We start from the raw sequence: 19469 nt of genomic DNA, 5'->3' as shown, positions 1-19469 counted from the left end.
AACTCATCACCAATAGACTGGCCAGAGAGGAAATTGATGCTGGCGGGTGGTCCTCTTGGCACTGAGTACTTCTCTTGTCTTTATGTAGCCTCAGAACAACTCGGGGTATTATTATGCCCTCTTCCCTGACAGACTTCAGCAAGTAAGTTGGGAATGTGGCCTCAGGGAGTAAGTTGCAGAGCCAGAAATCAAAAGGTTCTAGAGATCCAATCCTGACCTGACTCCTGGGCTGTGCTCCTTCTCCTTCCCTACTGGATCCTGTGAGAGAGGCCAGATCCATGCATTCTGCCTCTACTCAGCTGCCCATGAGCCACTTCTTTCTCTGCTAATGTTCCTTGTAACCTGGACTTTTATCATGTAAGAAGTTTGGGAAGGAAGAAGAAGATATGCTATACAATTTGGCCCAAGCCATGCTGCCTATAATGATGGATCATGTGGGAATTTTGCTCCTCCCTCCTTCTGTCCCTCCCCTCCTTCCTCCCTGCCTCTCTCTCTTTCTCTTCCTTCCTTCCTTCTTCCATCCTTCCCTCTCTTCTTTCCTTCCTCCTTTCCTCCCTTCCCCTCCCTCTCATACCAAGTGTACTCTGTGTCATGGGGTCATTGCTATCAGGAATTCACATGCTGCTCACCCCAACTGGAATGATAATAGCACTGACCATCTATTCACCCATGGCCACCCAGGACTCACACGGTTCAGAGGAGACCAGCCAGCCAGGGCCAGGTCTCCACCCACCTCACCTGGGTTCTCATGCTCCCTGCACCCTTGCCCATGATCCTTCCAGTGCTCAATCCATATGAGACAGAATCTGCAGAAAATGAAGAAAAGAGCAATGAAAGACCTTTATCTCTCTCTGTGCTTAGTGTAGCAACAGGGCCTCTATCCACAGGAAGGGAGAGAAAGGGGGTTTGCTTTATCTGCTTATCTGATCCTATACCCTCCCCTCTTCTTCCCCAATGTAAGAGGATTATACAAGGTGCAGAAACCATTGATCATGTGGTTTGGCCCTGTCCTCAAGGCCCTGAGGCCCAGGAGTTCCCTGAGAAGCCAGGGAGGGGTGGTCCAAGGTAGCTTGGTTCCAGCTACCCCTACCCCAGTGGCTCTGTTTTATGTATTCACATCTTGCATTCCCAAGATTGTGTTCCTAAGATTGATTTGGACAGTGAGCTTGCTGGTGTCAAGTACGAAACTCCTTTCTCTAGTTCTGCCTCTTTAGAAACTTGCAAAATGAAATGATTGGCCAGATCACATGGAAATTCTCCCATGTCCTCCAATGCCTGCCTTCAAGTGTGTGAGTGGATCGCCCATCAGGGACCCTGCTGCCATCTCTCAATGTCTCAGGGCATTTCCCATCTTATTCTCAAAAACAAAAGGCTCTCTGTTTCCCTGTGAAGACAGGTGTGTTCCCTGGGCCTGGGAAGGCAGAAGTCTCAGGCTCTTCCCTCTCACATCAGTGACACTAGCCAGGGAGAAGTCCTGCCTGCAACAATGCAGAGGGTGCTTTTCAAACTCAAAATGCGTGCTACAACCTTGGCACCTCTATTACTGTATCACATCCTATAGGCAGTGATAATTCCTGTATCCGGTCCTGTTTGTCCAACAGCCACCTTGCCTGTGACACTAATGGGGCTTTTTATTATAGGGAAATGCAAGATAGCAAGCAACCTTGTTAATTTATTATTTTCAAGCAATAGTAAATTATTCTAATAGCACTTCCATGAACCGTGTGTACATTACAGCAGAGTGCTTACCAGAAAACAGCTGTTGCCTGTCATGCCAGCATTTCTCGGGGATCCCCATGCTTAATTTCTCTTTTTATATACAATAAATAATTGCCACTGTCTCATCTTCCTCTTCTCAGACACATGACTCTCTTGTGCTCAAGAATGGATTGTGCATGGCATTAAGAAGCTTCATTATTCTTTTTTTTCTCTTCTATATTGAATCCAGAGACACTGAACTTTCTGTCACAGGAAAACCAAGAGATTTTGTTCTTATTTTTCAAGGGGAACCAAGTTCCTGGGCTTCTGGACTATGACATCATAGGCTATTTTTCTCTTGAACTCTATAACCCCTGACCTGATGGAAAGCCCTGAACTCTCCCTCCTCCTCTGTCGCCAGGCCCTCTGTTCACCGTCATCCTTTGACAGGTCCCTTGCCTTCCTTTTAGCCTTTGTGGAATCACCTGACCACCATCAACACTCTAGCTTCTTTGGTCTCCTGTAATTCTTTTTTTTTCACTTCAGTCAATTACAGATATTTTTGAATTGATGTCAAAGAAGGGAAGTGATTCCTCTTTCCCACCAAAGGGGAAAAGAGGTGGCAGAACTCTGGACCAAATCCCACCAAATCAAGGAAAGAAGAGTATTTCAAAGGGGGACTTGGCTAACCCCCTCTCCCACTGCATACTCACACTTAGGTCCCACCAGATTCGGACCCAGCCTCCCCCAAGCACCCCCACCCCCAACCCATCAGCTATCAGCTAGGGAAGGCAGCCTGTTGGGAACAGTGGATCTGGAGCCAGGCACCAACCCTCGTGTCTTTATGGAAAGATCTCAGGTGCAGGCATGCAGGGCTGGGTTGAATCATAGGTCACGGAGTAGGTTGGAAGCCCTGGTGCTGTGGCTTTGTCAAAGCCCCTTTCAGATTGTGTCACTGTGGATGCTGCATGTTTTCTGCCATCAAAGCCACTCATACAAAACAGGAATCCTACACACACGCTTCTCCTGGGGAAACTGTTCTGAATTCATTTGTATTCCACAACTTTCATGGCAGAGAGATCTTTTACCCCTTTTTTCACAGGCTGAGGTGGATTCATGGTTGGGGGGCAGGGGGTGGAGCAGTCCCTTTCTGCTGCTGCACTCATGGCTCTTACAAAAATGTATTTCTGCTTTGCCTTGTGGTGTCATGTTTTTGAAAATCTCACAGGAGTGCAAGCAGAAGTCTTTATTTTTTGATGTTGGATGTTTAAATGTCAGGTCAGGGAAAGGACTGCACAGCCAAGCCACCACAGAGCTGTGGCCAGTGGTTTGAGCAACTAGCTTGTGCCAAGAGGGGGACTTCATTACACTCAGAAAATAGATGGCCAGGGCAAATAGGAAAATGAGGGTGTTTGGCCTTCAACTGTATAATATCTTCTCCATTGCAGCTCCAGGCAGGATTTATTTCCTTCTTCCCTCTCTGGAAACTCATATGACTGGTATTTTGTGGTAATAAAACTGCTTGCAAACAGGTGCAACACAGAAGGTAATAAGTCGCTCCAGTCAGTCCTGGCATTTGCAGGCCAAGAGGCCCACAGAAGTATTTGGCAGGGGCATTTGGGGCTCATTCCTTTTCTTCACAAGCAGTGACGATTCCCCTTTATCCTCAAAGTGAGTAGACATTGGGGATGATGGGCAGGTGAAATAGTCACACCTTTCCATGTCCAGCTGTGTGCCTTGTGCCGTTCATTCGTTTTGTTCATAGGACCTGTAACATAACACCCATATTCACTGTAATTTTCTTTTTTGTACAGGAGGGTTTTTTGTGGTTTGGGGTTTCATCATTGTAAAGAGCTGGTGCCTGACTCTAAATGTGCCCAGATGTCTTTAAATTTTATGCACTTGGTGGACATGGCCCTGCATCTGATTGTTCCACCTCCTCCTCCCAGCACCAGGGACTCCTGCAGAAAAGTCTGGGACTTTGCTCACATGCTGGCCTGTTTGTTCTTCGGTGGGTGAGAACCAAATTCATTTTATAACACCATCTCTCCCACTTCTGGGAAGGGAGGTAATTGGTCCAGGCTTTAAGGAGGTGGAAACAGCTGGAATTTTAAAAAGAAGCTGGGATATCCTACTGTGGTGCAGTGGGTTAAGAATCTGACTGCAGTGGCTTGGTTGCCGCAGAGGTGTGGATTCTATCTCTGGCCTTGCAGAGTGGTTTAAAAGATCCACTGTTGCCACAACAATGGCTTGGATTTGATACCTGGCCGGGGAATTTCCCTATGCCACAGGTGCAGCCATTAAAAAAAAAAAAAAAAAAAAAGAAGGAGTTCCCATCATAGCTCAGTGGAAATGGATCCAACTAGTATCCATGAGGATGTGGGATCGATCCCTGGTCTCACTCAGTGGGTGAGGGATCTGGCATTGCTGTGAACTGTGGTGTAGGTTGCAGACAAAGCTTGGATCTGACACATTGCTGTGGCTGTGGTGTAGGCCAGTAGCTGTAGCTCCAATTCAGTCCCTGGCCTGGGAATTTACATACACCACAGGGGCAGGTGTGGCCCTAAAAAGCAAAAAAAAAAAAAAAAAATACTACTACTACTAAGATGAAGCCAGTTATATTGGAATTCAGATTTTAAAACTAGTCCCTACAATGGTGCAAACATTAATCTGTATTTTCACACCATAAAAATCTTAATCCCAAAATTTTTTTTTGAATTGGGAAGAAATGTAAATATATAGGAAGCTGAGAAGACAAGACTTCTATAGACAGCCATGACTAAAATAGCATGCAAGAGGAACATCCTGCTCATAGTAGTCAACCTTTAAATATCTTGTGGCCCGTTGAGTTAACTGTGATTGACTCTCTCCTCAGCCTTGTTCCTTCTGCTGCTTCCCAATAGGAGAGCCTCCTACCTCCCCGAGGGGTCCTTAAGGTTGAAGGCATGGGCTGCAGTCATCTCACATCACCTTTACTCTGCTCTGTCCACTAAAGCGTATCTCAGGACATAACCACTCCCTTGTACAAAACTCTCTGTGTGTTTTACATCCCTTTGAGGAAATCTCTGTGTCTAGTTACTCCAGTGAGTCCTTCTGACATGAGCCAGGAGGCCTCCTGGTTCCTAGTTGTTTCCCTGTGCACCTGTCTTAAGGGCTTGGCCATTTTTTCCCCAGCCAGGGATAGACACAGGTGGTCCTCGATTCCCAGGGCTACCATCAACAAATACCACAAGTGGGTGACTTAAAACAAGAGAAATGTCCTCTCACAGTTCTGGAGGCAATGCAGGTTCCAAGCTGAGTCTGTGACCTACACCACAGCTCACAGCAGCACTGGATCCTAAACCCAGTGAGTGAGGCAAGGGATCGAACCCTCATCCTCATGGATGCTAGTTGGTCTCATTCCCCCTGAGCCACAATGTTCCTTTCTTTCTGAGTGGCCTTGGCCTTCCTTGGCTTATGGCTATACCCTCCCATTCTCTGTCTCTGTTGTCTTGTGTCATTGTCCCTATGAGACCTTATCTTCATGTGGCCATCTGCTTTCCATGTGGTTCTCCTCCTAGTAGAGGAACACCTGTCATGCTCTGTAATAACCTTATGGGAAGAGGCTCTGAAAAAGGATGGGTATATGTATGGGTATAACTGGTTCACTTTTCTGTACACCTGAGACTAACACAACATTGTAAGTCACCTATATGCCAATACAATTTTTTTTTTAAATAGCAGAGTTCCCATCATGGCTTAGTGGTAACAAACCCAACTAGTATCCATGAGGATGTGGGTTCAATCTCTGGCCTCACTCAGTAGGTTAAGGATCCAGCATTGCTGGGAGCTGTGGTGTAGATCACCGATGTGGCTCAGAAGCAAGCTGCTGTGGCTGTGGTGTAGGCTGGCAGCTGCAGCTCTGATTTGGCCCCTAGCATGGGAACTTCCATATGGTGCAGGTGCAGGTCTAAAAAGACAAAAATAAATAAATAAATACTTATGTATTAATATTATTAATAAATACTAATAAACAAATAAGTAAATAAAAATGACTACCTATGATATTGGATGGAGGGCCTGCCCCACTGTGATATGATCTCGTCTCACCTTACTGACCTCTGCAGTTGCCAAAGGGAGCCATATGCATGGATACCTGGTGTTAGGGCTTCAACACAACTTTGGGGCGACACAACCCAATCGGCACCACATGCTCTCATTGGCTTGGCATGAGAAGCAGCAGCTGTCCCTCCTGTCTTCCTTCCACCTCTTGCATCTGGTGTAATGGTCTGTCTTCAAGGCTTCCCAAACCCCAGTAGGCCAGCCTCCTTGGACTTTGCCCACAGCCCTGTCCTGAGCTGGCCTCTCCTCTGGCTTCACCCACAGCATCCTGATGATGCCTGAGGATGAACAGGAGGGAAATCGCACCTTCTTTCCCTCTAGAGGCTCCAAGGCGTTTCCAAATGCTGACCTCACTCCACAGCCCACATCCAAGAAGATCATGAAACCATTGCTTTCACATCTGGTCTTTGTGTGGCCTACTCTCCCCTGCCCCTGTGCACACTTAAAATCCCATGGCAAGACTCCATGGGAGAGCACAACCTCTGAATAAGTCTCGCTCAAGGTCAAATCCCAGCTCTTCTCTTTATTTGAACTTGGACAAGTAACATCACTTTCTTGAGCCTCAATTCCCTTACAATGAGACAATAACAACATCTGTTGTGCAAAATTGTTAGGATCAAGGGGAATAGTGCCTGCCGCTCTCACCATAAGAGCTCATTAAAAGTTGTCATTTTCATTTCTGCTTACATGTTATTTCATTGGCTCGTAATATAGCGACTATGTTTATACATAATATGGTTACTGATAAGAGTAGCTATCTATTTATTGGGCATATATTTTTGTGTCAGGCACTGTGCTTGCTGACTTACAGCTATTATTTTTAACTGTTATAAAAAGCTCTGCAGTATAGGTATTATCATTCCCATTTTATAGAAGATGGAAACTAATCTTAACTCAGAAAGAGGTTAAATAACATACCTAAGGTCACAGGGCTCCTAAGTGTGTGAGCCAAGATTTGAACCCAGGGAAGTGTAAGCTCTGTACTATACAAAGCTCCTTTAGTCCATGGATGAGTTATGTCTCCCCAGCCTTTTCTCACATTCTCACTCTCACACTCTCTCCTTTTCTCTTCTGGTGGCTGATTTTCCCCTTTTATCCTATTTTCACTGGAGACAGCAGTTTTCAAAAACATTCAGATGTCAGGAAAGCATTGTACTTTTCACAGACTAGCATTTTCTCTTTTAGCAGAACACTAAGAAATATGTATGTAAACCTTAGAAGCACTTTTGTGAGCAGGAAATTTGGCTGGTTATTTTCTATGTGCAATATAGAACCATAAACATACATGTAACTTATACAACACATGTGTGTGTAGTCACACTTAGTTAGGAACAGAGCATAACCAATTGCTTCCCATTTTGATGAACTTGCTGCTCAATTGTTTATCCCATCATCTTCTAGGATTTGCTGATAGGAAGGAGAAGGCATGAGAAATTTAAGAAAAAAAATTATGAGAGGGAAAATCAAAGTTTGGAAAATCAACACATTCATGTACCAGTATGGTGCCTTGGTCCAGTTTGTGGGGAAGGAACTTAAAAATTGCCAGGATACACTGGCCACATTTTATATTCAGCATGATCTCTAATGGTGAGAAGGTTCACTGGTTGCAGGAAGAGGCAGGAGAGACTCACCCTAAGTGCTCCTTTACTGTGAACTTTCTTTTTCTCTTTTCTTTCTCCTTTTTAGGGCCACACCCACAGCATATGGAAGTTCCCTGGTGAGGGGTCGAATCAGAACTGCACATACTAGTCTATGCCACAGCCACAGCAACTTGGGATCTGGCCCACACCACAGCTCAAGGCAACACCGGATCCTTAACCCACTGAGCCAGGCCAGAGATCAAAACTGTGTCCTCATGGATACTAGTTGGGTTCATTACCGCTGAGCCACAATGAGAATTCCCTACCTGTGTGCTTTCTGTGTTAATTTGTGTTAAGTTTAATCTTGGGCCCCTGATTTCTCTCCCTTCCAAAAAATTAAGCTGCCCAATGACCGTCAGGTGTCACAACTGTAGGAATCCTGTTTGGGAAGATGGTCGCAGACTTCCAAACATGGTAATGCTGCAGATGTCACGTGATTTCTTTTCACCATGTGGTGAGTGAGGCAGGACTGGTCTGGTGCTCTGGTCCCTACAAAGGAGGAAGCACACCTCATCAGTGCCCAGAAATACAGGTCAGCTTTAGAGTTCAGCACCAGCCAGCCTTTGCTGCAAAAAGCTGTCAGAGAAAATCAGTTTTATACCTGCTCCCTCAACTGTGAGTTCCTCTGTGGCTTCACCATGTCACCAAACCAGACACACTTTGGATTTATTACGTGAAATCCATTTTTTTTTTTTGGACTGAAGTTTTACAGTCATTGGATGCCTCACCTATTTGGTCAGGGACACCCTAAGGTGGTGACTCTGAGCTAGAAGCAGATCAGAACCCCTCCCCCAGGGCTGCTGCATGATATTGATCTTAAATTTCACCTGTCAGCACATTTCTAAGCAAGTAAACACCAGGCTCCATCCAGCCTGGAAATAAGCAAAGCCTCAGCCTTGTCATCATTTGCTTCCCTAAGTGGACACATACATTGGCCTTCCATGTTGTTAGAGGAGCCTAAAAGTGGAAAGTGTTATGTGCCATATATTCCCTGAGCCAAAAGCAAGCTTTGGACATAGCCTTGGAAATAGCTTGGGTTTTGGATTTGGAACATGCCATGCAGCTTCCTGGAACCATTACCCTAACTTAGATGACCCCAGGGCCATCTTCATGGTGCTGCGGCAGTTTTTTTTGTTTGTTTGTTTTTTTTTTTTTTGTCATTTTGCCTTTTCTAGGGCTTCTCCCACAGCATATGGAAGTTCCCAAGCTTGGGGGTCCAATCAGAGCTGTAGCCGCCAGCCTATGCCAGAGCCATAGAAATGCATGATCTGAGCCTCATCGGCAACCTATACAACAGCTCACAGCAATGCAGGATCCTTAAATCACGGAGCAAGGCCAGGGATCAGACACACAACCTCATGGTTCCTAGTTGGATTCATTAACCACTGTGCCATGATGGGAACTCCCAGGTGCCGTGGCAGTTTTGATGAAAAGAACCCAGCAGAACTCCTGCAGGCAGAGCCTTGGTGGTTCCCCATGTGTGCAGTGCAGTGCCTGTGCTCTTGGGAGGGGTGTGGGCCTCGTGCTGCTGGTCTGAAGGTGATGCCTTTGGATTCATTGCTGGATTTCCCACCACCTCCTTGTGTGCTGCCAAGCCAGCTGAGGGCCAGATTCAAGCCTTAAGAGAGTTTTCTCTCCTCCTCCTCATTGTCCTCGTGGTCTGGGTCCATGCTTCTCAGACTGTACCTTGAAGCACCTGGGGATCTTGCTAAAATGAAGTTTCTGATTCAGTAGGTCTGGGCTGTGGCTTGTGATTGTGAATTTCGAACAAGCCCCCAACTGATCCCAAAGCTGATGGTTCAGGGACTGCTGTGGAAGAGCAAGTGCTGAATGGAAGGTCAAAATTCCCACTGGAAACTCTGGCAACATAATTCTCACCCTGGCTCCCCTGGATGTTGACCGTCCTGCATCCCAGCAGGGGGTGCACCAAGGGAGGCCAGTCTGTCTACTTATGTGCCTAGGATCACATCTTTCACCTTCATAATGACCTTGCATTCCTCCTCCCATTCCACATCACCTGCATTGTCGTCTGTGTTGGCTGCTCCCTAGAGGATGTGTAAATGAGGTCTAGGCTCCTGTAGGGGTGGGCAGGGTCTTCCTGGCCCTCCCACTGCCCTTGGGCTGCTTTCCTTCAGCAAAGCTTCTCTAATGAGTCATTTACTGCTCCTCCCTGTGCCCCACTCCTCAGAACATGCTACCCCTTCTCCACTGGCCACTTGGGGCTCTGCTCAGATTGTGTCCTCAAGGTCACCATAACTCCCACAGGGCCAAATCCAGGTGGAACTGACAGAACTAATGGCCTGAACCCAGCCAGAACACTGACTGGGACTTGAACCCATGTGCTGGGACATGAACCCAACCCAAAGCCAGATTGGGCCTTGAATCCATGGTTTTAAAAATTATAATCACTCATCCTGTGTCTGGACTCACTGACATTCAGGTTCTTCATGCCTCTATGTGGAAGGAATTCAGCCAGAGACAAAGTGATAGGCAAGAAACAGATTTATCAAGATAGGATGCTTGAGAGAGATGCAAGCTGGCAGGCAAGGAAGCTTCTGACAAAGGATCTCCAGTGGGCTACAGTTTTATCATCCAAGGGACATGGAGGTTTGGAAAAGACAGCCTCTTCCTTTCTTAGAGTAGAAGCTCCTCCTTAGTATCCCATTGGGTGTGTATTCAAATCAGCAGAAGGGTGGTCTTCAAACTCCTGCCCTGGGTCTGAATCTGAATACAGACCTCCTCCCACCCCAACACAATGACCTGAGGCAGTTCTTACACCTCCACAAGTCAAGCAAGCCTGACTTGTGCTGATGGCTTTCATGAACTTACAGTGGTCCCTCAACCTCTCCCAGGTTTCCTGCCTTATCTGTGATCCCCCACTGGGGCTTCTACAACCACCTCTGCTACTCTATCCCTATCACAGGCTCCCTCTCCTGTCCCCATCTTTCTCAGCTTGTTGGGAACCACTGCCTCCTTCTCCAAACAGCTCATCTATTGGCTTCTGTGACACATCCCCATCAGCTTGGCCACAGCCTCTTTCAATCCATCCAATTTCTCAGCCTTTGGGTGGGGACCACTCCTCTTTTCTCTCTACCCTCTCCCCTTCTGTGAGTTTGCTCAGTGGTCCTAAGTCTTATCTTGAGGCTCATGACTCCTGAGTTCTTTATGGCACTTTCTGCAGGTGGTTGACACTTGGATGATGGTCTCACTGGAAGCTTGGACATGAGCAATGTAAAGCCAGATGCTTGGCACCCCTCTCTTCCCACAAAACAAACCAACAAAAACCTGATATGGTGAATGGCACCCCTATTTGCCCAGATACTAATGTCAGAAATCTTGGGGTCATCCTTGATTCTTTCCTTGGCCCCCTAATTCTGTCTCTTGGCAAGGCCTGTTGTAGAATCAGGGGGTTCTGAAAGAGGTCCCATCATGCTCCTCACTTGTCACTCACTGCCACTATCCTGCCAAACCACCCTATGCCAACCTCATCACCTCTGCTCCCTGTTCTCGCAGCTGCTTATGAAAGTAGGTCTAGGCCACTATAAGTCCTTGTCACTTGGGACAGAATCTCAGCTCCCTGCATGGGGCTCATGGAGCGGCATGTTCACCTCCCTGGCAGCCCCTCCTCCTCTGTGGGCAGCTGCTCCTCCCTCCTGACAGAAGTCCCCTCCTGTCTTCATGCCCACAGCTTGCCCTCTTGTGTGTCATCCCCTCTGCCCAGGATGTACCCCCCAGCACACCCTGGCCTCCCTTTCTAGCCTGGGGCCCTTGCTCTGGTATCTGGGGCTCCTCAGTGTCTCCCTCATGGGGTGGACACATCAGCTGTCCCCAGCCCATCTCCATTGCAGGGGAAGCCAGGTAGCCTTGCCTTTTAGAAGCTTTTGCATCCCTGGTTCTCTTGTCCACTGCCAGTGCCAGCTTACATTTCAGACCTTCTTGGCCAGATACTAATGTCAGAAATCTTGGGGTCATCCTTGATTCTTTCCTTGTCCCCCTAATTCTGTCTCTTGGCATCTGGCTCCTTTGGGTCCCAGGAGCCTTCCAGCCCCCGGGGACAGGGGCAGGGGGTGGAAAGGCAGGTCACCATGTCACCTCCATGTGTGTGTGTGTGTTGGTGTCAATGTTTTATTCAGCAGAGAGAGAAGGCATATCCAGCCACATCAGTATTCACTTGTTTACTTATCATCTGACTTTAGCAAGCCCCATGGGATGGGATCCATGTAATAACGAGTTTCAGTGGCCATCCAAAAAAATGTGTGTTAAATAAATGCAGAAACAAGGGAAAGAATAGAATAAGGATACTGGGACAGGAATGTGAGGAGCCTTTTCCTTCAGAAGGTCTGGAATGCAGCCTGTCTCAGGAAAACCAGTTCCTGGATCTTTGGCCAGGTGGGCGACCGAGTGCTAATAATGCCAGGCAGACAGAGGTGGTTGAGGTGTCATTTTGTTTTTCTATGTAGAAATGCATCTGGGGGAGTTCCTTTTGTGACTCAGGTTATGAAACCAACTAATATCCATGAAGACATGGGCTTTATACCTGGCCCTTCTCAGTGGTTTAAGGATCCAGTGTTGCCATGAGCTGTGGTGTAAGTCACAGACAAGGCTCCAATCAAACATGGCTGTGTCTGTGGTGTAGGCTGGCAGCTGAAGCTCCAACTTGACCCCTAGACTGGGAACTTCCATATGCTGTGGTGTGGCCTTAAAAAGCAAAGCGCAAAAAAATGGGGGTAGGATAAGCTTCCACTTTACAGAGGAGAAAATTAAGGCTTAAAGTGCTGAAGTAAACTCTGCTAGGTCACAAAGTGTGTTGCTGACAGAACCTAGTCCAGGACCCAGGGCTCCTCCCTGCTGGTCAGGGCACCCAGGAGGCTGTGGCCTGGGCCTGCATGCAGAGCCACCAGGATAGTCTCATATGTGTCATTGGAGGGCATCTGAGAATCAGTCTAGTGACATTCAGAGCTCTGGACAGCCCCAAATGACTCCTGTAGCCACAGAGACATGCTCAGCAGAGCTGTTGTTTTCAGTGAAGATTTGGTCCATAGACATCTTCATTTTATTTACTAGGTGGTCTGGCACATAATAGTGGGCATCCTTAATAGAGTAGCTTAACACTCTGTCTTAACTAGTCTTCCCCTTTGCATGTAAAATGAACCTCGCCTTTATGATGTGCTTCAGTCTGCTGTGTGATGACAGTGCATGCTCAGAATCTCATCACAGGCTCTGTCTGGCCTCCCCAGAAAGGACAGTGGGGGCTGATGTTCGCTGGCTGGTAAATAAGCCAATGATGAATAGGTCTGATGATGAACGTATAAGCCCATCTCTGAGAGAGGTGTAATCTGGGCTTGACCTCAGGTTTGAGGGCTTGGCAAGGATGAGCATGTGGTTCTGAAACTCTTATTTTTCCCCACATCCCAAGTCTGCCCCTTCCCTCCAATGGTGAACTGAGTGATTTCATCTGCCACCCACGGCCTTGTGTGAGCTACAACCATGGAACCGTGGTGGAGTTTTACTGCAACCCCGGCTACAGCCTCACCAGTGATTACATGTACATCTCCTGCCAGTATGGGGAGTGGTTTCCTTCCTACCAAGTCTACTGCATCAAGTCAGGTGAGCATGTCCAGGCCACCCCCGGACTGTCCAGATCCAGACCACACTGAGTGGCCGGTGGCTGTACCCTGAGCCCTGTCCCCCACATGCAGTGTTAGGAACAAGACTTGGAAACTCATCTTTGAGGATGCATGCAGCTGGTGATTTCAAGCCCTGTTCAACCTGCCTGGGCCCAGGTTAAAATGCTGACCCTCTGAACAGGATCCCTTAACCCCTAGCACCCGTGAAAGGACCTGGTCTCTGTGCACTCTGCCTTCACCCCAACTTGTCCCCTCCACTGACAGGGACATAGGCCCCAGATGTGACCCAGTGATGCATATCTCCACCTTTTTCTTCCACTCAGGGGTGTGTTATCAGAACACAAATGATATTATTGTGGGTAAGACCAGATCTCTCTGCAAAAACATTAAGCTATTTGCAACCACCCATGCTTCATACTTAATAACTAATTCCTGGAGTTCGCACTGTGTTGCAATGAGACTTAAGGCATCTTAGAAGCACTGGGACACACGTTCAGTCCCTGGCCCCAGCACAGTGGGATAAGGATCTGGTGTTGCTTGTTGCCCCAGCTGTGGCTAAGGTAACAACTATGGCTTGGATCTGATTCCTGGCCCAGGAACTCCATATGCCTCTGGGTGGCCAAAAAAAAAAAGAAAAACAAATTACTAGCAAACCAACATTAGAACTGGTCTCCTCACACCAGGGGAGTGAGCACATGGAGACCAGGGAGCCAGAGCATGCCCCCTGCACCCCCCACCCCCAGCTCAGCCCACATTGGGCACATGCCTTTCCCCTGAAGGCAGCCTGCAGGAAGCACTTGTTAACAGGCATCTGGAGGCCTCCAAATGAGGACCAGCTCAGAGGAGCTGGGGAAGAGAAAGAAGTCAAGTCCAGCCAATGAGCACATGGGAAGCCATGCCAGTGGGGTCCAGGTGTCTCACATGCTGCTTTGTTTTCTCTCCTGGCAGAGCAAACATGGCCCAGCTCCCATGAGACCCTGCTGACCATGTGGAAGATCATGGCACTCACAGCCACCAGCATGCTGCTGGTGTTGCTGCTCGTCATCCTGTCCAGGAAGTTCCAGATGAAGTTCAAGGCCCACTTTCCCCCCAGGTCAGTGCCACAGCCCTGGGTGACCCTTTGCACCCTGAGCCACCCCAAGCCACAGAGAGTGGACATTCAGCCTTGAAGAGGGAAGAGCTGAGCTCCTAAGGGGAAAAAGGGGAGAAAGAAAAAACACATTCCTGGGGGGTTTGGGGTGTCCAAGTTCAGAACATCAAGCTGGAGACAGACTCATTTTCCTCTTTTCACCCCTGCCCCATGAGCCCCTGTCTGCCTCTTGCCCCAGGTATTTGGTCTTGAGCAGGTATCATTGGGGGGGAGCACAGTCAGGGCTGCACCCCCCCCACCCCCAGGGCACCCCCATTGTCCACGATGTGCAGGCCTGTTACCTACCTTGGAACTTCCAGGCCACAAGGAGGATAAGAAATACACAGAATGAATTAGGGACAAAATCCAAGGAGCGTGACTCAACAGGGGTTCCAAACCAGTGTGCATGGAGTTCCCGTTGTGGCTCAGCAGTTAACAAAACCAACTAGGTTCCATGGGGACATGGGTTCAATCCCTGACCTCACTCTGTGTGTCAAGGATCTGATGTTGCTGTGACCTGTGGTGTAGGTCACAGACGCAGCTTGGATCTGGTGTTGCTGTGGCTGTGGTGTAAGCTGGTGGCTACAGCTCCAATTTGACCCCTAGCCTGGGAACCTCCATATGCCACAGGTGTGGCTCTAAAGAAAAAAGAAAAAAAAAGAAGAAGAAGAAACCCAGTGTGCAGAAATGTGGCAAGTCCCAGGCAGGGGGAGAGGCTCTGGATGGGGAGCTAGGGCAGGACTCAGGAGCTTCTGCCTGCAAGTAGGACCTATGGGGACCCATAGACAGAGGGTGGGGGGTCCCCATGCTCCTGTGCTGCACAGGTGAGATGCGGTCAGTGTCTTCATCCTTCCTGTCATCACCACTTGAGAGGAGTTTGTCAAGGTCCCTTGGATGTGGCCTGGCCCCCTCAGTGCCCCTTCCCCTCTGGTGGCTTGTCTGGAACAAACCGCAGCAGCACCTTTCTAACCAAGAGCCACTCAGCACCACTGCTGGTGGATCACTGTTCCTGGAAGGAGAAGTCATTTAATAAGTACAGGGGAGGGAGTTCCTTTTGTGGTGCAGCAGAAATGAATCCGACTAGGAACCATGAGGTAGTGGGTTTGATTCCTGGCCTCACTCAGTGGGTGGTGCCGTGAGCTCTGTTGTAGGTCTCAGATGTGGCTCAGATCTGGCATTGCTGTGGCTGTAACTCTGATTAAAACCCTAGGCTGGAAACTTCCATATGCCGTGGGTGTGGCCCTAAAAAGACAAAAAGACAAAAAAAGAAAGTACAGGGGTGGGAGTTTGAGTTTCTGTTGTGGCTCAGCATAACAAAGCAGACTAACCTGTATCCATGAGGTTACAGGTTCAATCCCTGGCCTCGCTCAGTGGGTTGAGGGTCTGGCATTGCTGTGAGCTGTGGTGGAGGTTGCAGATGCGGCTCAGATCCTGAGTTGATGTGGCTGTTGTATAGGTTGGCAGCTGCAGCTCTGACTTTACTCCTAGCCTGGAAACTTCCATAGGCTGCAGGTACAGCCCTAAAAGAAAAAATTCCCTAAAACTCTTTCACAAAGTTTCATTTTTTTAAAACCCCTTGAGTCTTTCCATCTTGGGTTCCTCTCTGGTTGTAGGAAAGTTGGTCTCTGCAATGCAAATTGATAAGAAGATTCTCAGGGGCAGGTCCAGGAATGACTTTTTCCTCCAGGTCCCAGAGGGCTAGGTGCTGAAGAGATGCTGATGACAGACTGAGGAGTGGAGGGTGGGGAGGAGCTGCCACTTCAGAGGGTCTGGGTGCTGGACATTATTAAGGCAAAAGAGAGAACAGAGGCATTGGGGTGCTCACCCAGGGGGCCTGTAAGTGAAAGGGACGGTGAGGAGGGAGGGATGCCAGAGTGAGAAAGGAGGCCAGCATAAGGCCACGGAGGCAGGGAGGTGAGCAGCTTGGCTTGTCCAGGATATACTAACAAGGGCTGTGAAAGAGCAGAGAAGACAGAATTGGAGCAAACTCTGCCTTTCCTCTGGGTTCCTGCCTTTGGGGGGGTGCATGGGCCCCACAGCCTCCCCCAGTCTCTGGGTGGCCTTAAGAAGGGTGGATCCAGCCCTCTCCACCAGAATCCCTAAAGGAGATGCTCTAAAAGGCCAGTGGGGTGGGGGAGGCAGTGGGATGGTCTGGGAGCTTGGGGTTAACAGATGCAGACTCTTGCCTTTGGAATGGATTAGCAATGAGATCCTGCTGAGTCCTGGGAGATTGAGAATGTGAGAAAAAAGAATGTATATATGTATGTGTGACTGGGTCACCATGCTGTACAGGAGAAAGAAAAAAAATAATGTATTGAGGGAAAAAAAGGGAAAAGCCAGTGGACTCAAACTCAAGCATCAGAGGGAGGTGGCCTGAGGCTTCCCTCCACCTCAGATGCCAGTGTCTGGAGTCTCGTTCCTCAGGTTTTGGAGCCCCTGGTGCTGGCACACTGGGTGTGGGGCTGCCTCCCGGCTGGGTTATCTTTTCTTTCTGCTCTTTTACCTCTGGTCACCTCACTCAGAACCAGTTCCAACCAGAGGACTAAGGATCTGAGTTCCACTGGCCACTTACTATCCCCCCTGGTGCTTCTGGGGCCAGGAGAAGAGTGGTCCTTGAAGCTATGGCTTTGGCAACAGACATGCCCACACTCAGCCACTCAGTGTTGCAGGTTCTGGGGACAGGAGGCCCAGGGCAAGGCTGGGAGCCATGAGTGTAACCCACACTCCTGGGCAGCATGGGTGAAGCTTAGGTGCCCTCAGGGTCAGGAGGCGACCGTGAGCCCAGAGACCTTGACCAGGTGCTCCGAGTTCCTTTTTGTTCCTGTTCTTGTTGTTTTTCTGTCTTGATGAAAAATGTGTGATTTTATACTGTGGCAGAAAACAAACAAGAGGCAGAAGCATTCCAGGGGTAACTGAAAAGGGACACTTGGGTTTCATAGTTTGCCAAGCTTTTCCATTTCCAGCAGCCCTCCAAGGGACACTACAGGGCCACTTTTGGATAATGTGTGGGAATGGGCCACATGGTCCCTTGCCCAGGACATTACAGCCATGAGGCCAAATTGGGGAGAAGGAAGCATGAGGAGACTGTGGGGACCAGAGGAGGTGAGGAAGAGCAGAGGGAGGCCAGAGGGCAGGAGTGAGGAAAAGAAAACCCCTCCTGCCAGCAGCATGGGCCTGGGGGACCCAAGCTGCCATAGGGGACCTGCCAGGGAAGCTAAAGCTCCTGCACCACATCCCAGAAGGGCTCCTCTGGGGACCCAACTTGCAGTGGGGGATGATCCTGTGTCCCCTGACAGGTTGGCACTGCTTTCCTCCCCACAGGGGGCCTCCCAGGAGTTCCAGCAGCAACCCTGACTTTGTGGTGGTGGATGGTGTGCCTGTCATGCTCCTGTCCTATGATGAGGCTGTGAGTGGCAGCTTGAGTGCCTTAGGCCCTGGGTACCTGGCCTCCCTGGGCCAGGCTGCCCCTTACCCATAGACCACCAGAGCCCCCCAGTGTACCCCAGCTCAGGGGACACAGACACTGGCCCAGGGGAGTTGGAAACCTGTGACAGCATCTTAGGCTCTTTGGAGCTTCTCCAGAGTCTAGTCAAAGCCCACATGTCAAGGGGGCACCCGCCCCACTTCTGACAATCCTGACATGGTTCCCAGCATGGCAGGGGAGGTGGCATCCACCAGCCCGGGCATCACCATCACTGATGGTAAGCATCTGCCCAGGAGCCTGAGCTGCCCCTGAACAGCCCCCTCCCTGACCTGAGCTCAGAGCCAGATCAGTGCTTCCACCTTCGCATAAAGGCATCTTGCTCTCTCTGCTTGTGGAGGCCATGGGCAAGGCCACTTACAGGAAGGAATGAGCCTCCTCTTGCAAGCACTGAGCCCATTAACTGAAATTTCAGGAGGCACAAAAGAGCACCCAGCCACAGGCTTCAGTGGGAGACACTCGGCTCTCAGGGTATCCATGGGAGCCAGGAGGCTCTTCTCCTTTCTTGCTTAATTAGGCAGGGCTTCTGAGAGGGGTGCTTAGGATCAGAAGACACACACCTGATAGAAGTGAAGCCCCAGATGCAGGCAGGAGGGCCCAGCCCTGGAGAGGTTCTGGATACAACAGGTGATGTGTACCAGGTATAAAATGAAAGATGTATATGTGCCTATCGCAAGGAAAGGCAGATGGCAGCTCATGGGAAAATAGTAAAAATGCATCAGGTGAATTAGGGCTCTGTTGCTGGGGGAGCAGGCACCGGCCCCACTTTGCAAAGCAAAGCACTGATTCCAGCTGATACTGACAGGAAGTAGCATCAATCATGAGTGGAAACAGGGTCTCTCCTGGTTACCCATAGCGTTCCTCTACTTCATACCATCCTTTTGGTTTGTATGACTGTTAGGGTGCATGGTTGAAGCCTTAGAATTTATTTTTGATGAGCTGGGTGTGAGATGTTCCAGTGGATAATGTTGTGCAAAGGGCTTGGTTTATGTGCTTAACTCTTTCTTCTTCTCGCTGATTTCAAGAATTTTTTTTTCCTTTTTTGGCCATTCTGGGTCCAGGGATGAGATTGGAGCCACACTGTGACCTACATTGCAGCTGTGGCAATGCTTGATCCGCCTGTAACCCACTGTGCTCCACAGGGATCAAACCTGTAGCCCGGAGCTCCAGAGATTGATTGTAGATATGTTACTAAAACTCCCAATTCCAGATCTTGGCAGTGTTTTTTGGTGGATTAACATAATAACCACCTCTTCTTTTACAGAGATCCCCCCAATGGAAGATGATCCATAACTGGGCAAAGTCTGGATGATTCTTCTGCCCCTTGGGGGATGTTAACATTGTACATGGACTGAGGCATTGGAAGGACAGAGCATGGGGGATGGGGGATGTTTTCTGATTTATCAACATGGGGACAGCTTTATCACATCATACGTCCTCGGACTTAACAGTGAGGCTGGCAAACGGTGGGGGAAGGGCTTTTCCATGAAACTTGAGGATCTACAGGATGAGTGAGGAACAAAAGGATGAGGGGAAACCCTGCATGGTCCTAGAGGAAGGTGTTCAGCCTGGCTCCCACATCCCCCATTGACTTATGTTATGAGTACTACCTGCGTCCTCTGAAAACATGTCACATTATGTAAATCACTTCTAAAATCTGCTTCAAGCTGTCTTCTGGACTCCAGATTATGGATCAGCCTCGGCAGGAGGAGCAGCAGAGTGCCCCCTGTGGGCTCCCAGAGGGAAAGATTCTCACATGTCTCTTGGATGGTCTTCTTGCACTGGACAGTTCT

General features: G+C 49.0%; 1 pseudogene; it reads left to right on the top strand.

Annotated features, from left to right (window-relative positions):
• LOC146398962 (sushi domain-containing protein 4-like) overlaps window positions 1-18969 on the top strand; it is a 62228-nt pseudogene extending 43259 nt beyond the window's left edge.
• Window positions 18970-19469: the final 500 nt, after the last annotated feature.

This window comes from Sus scrofa, chromosome 10 (assembly GCF_054392235.1).
Source record: "Sus scrofa isolate SSC_HxYL_T2T_F1_AM1 chromosome 10, Sscrofa_HxYL_maternal_Yorkshire_Landrace_v2.0, whole genome shotgun sequence".
Classification (NCBI taxonomy): Eukaryota; Metazoa; Chordata; class Mammalia; order Artiodactyla; family Suidae; genus Sus; species Sus scrofa.
The sequence above is the reverse complement of the archived record's forward strand: the minus strand, read 5'-3'. Positions and strand labels throughout refer to the sequence as shown.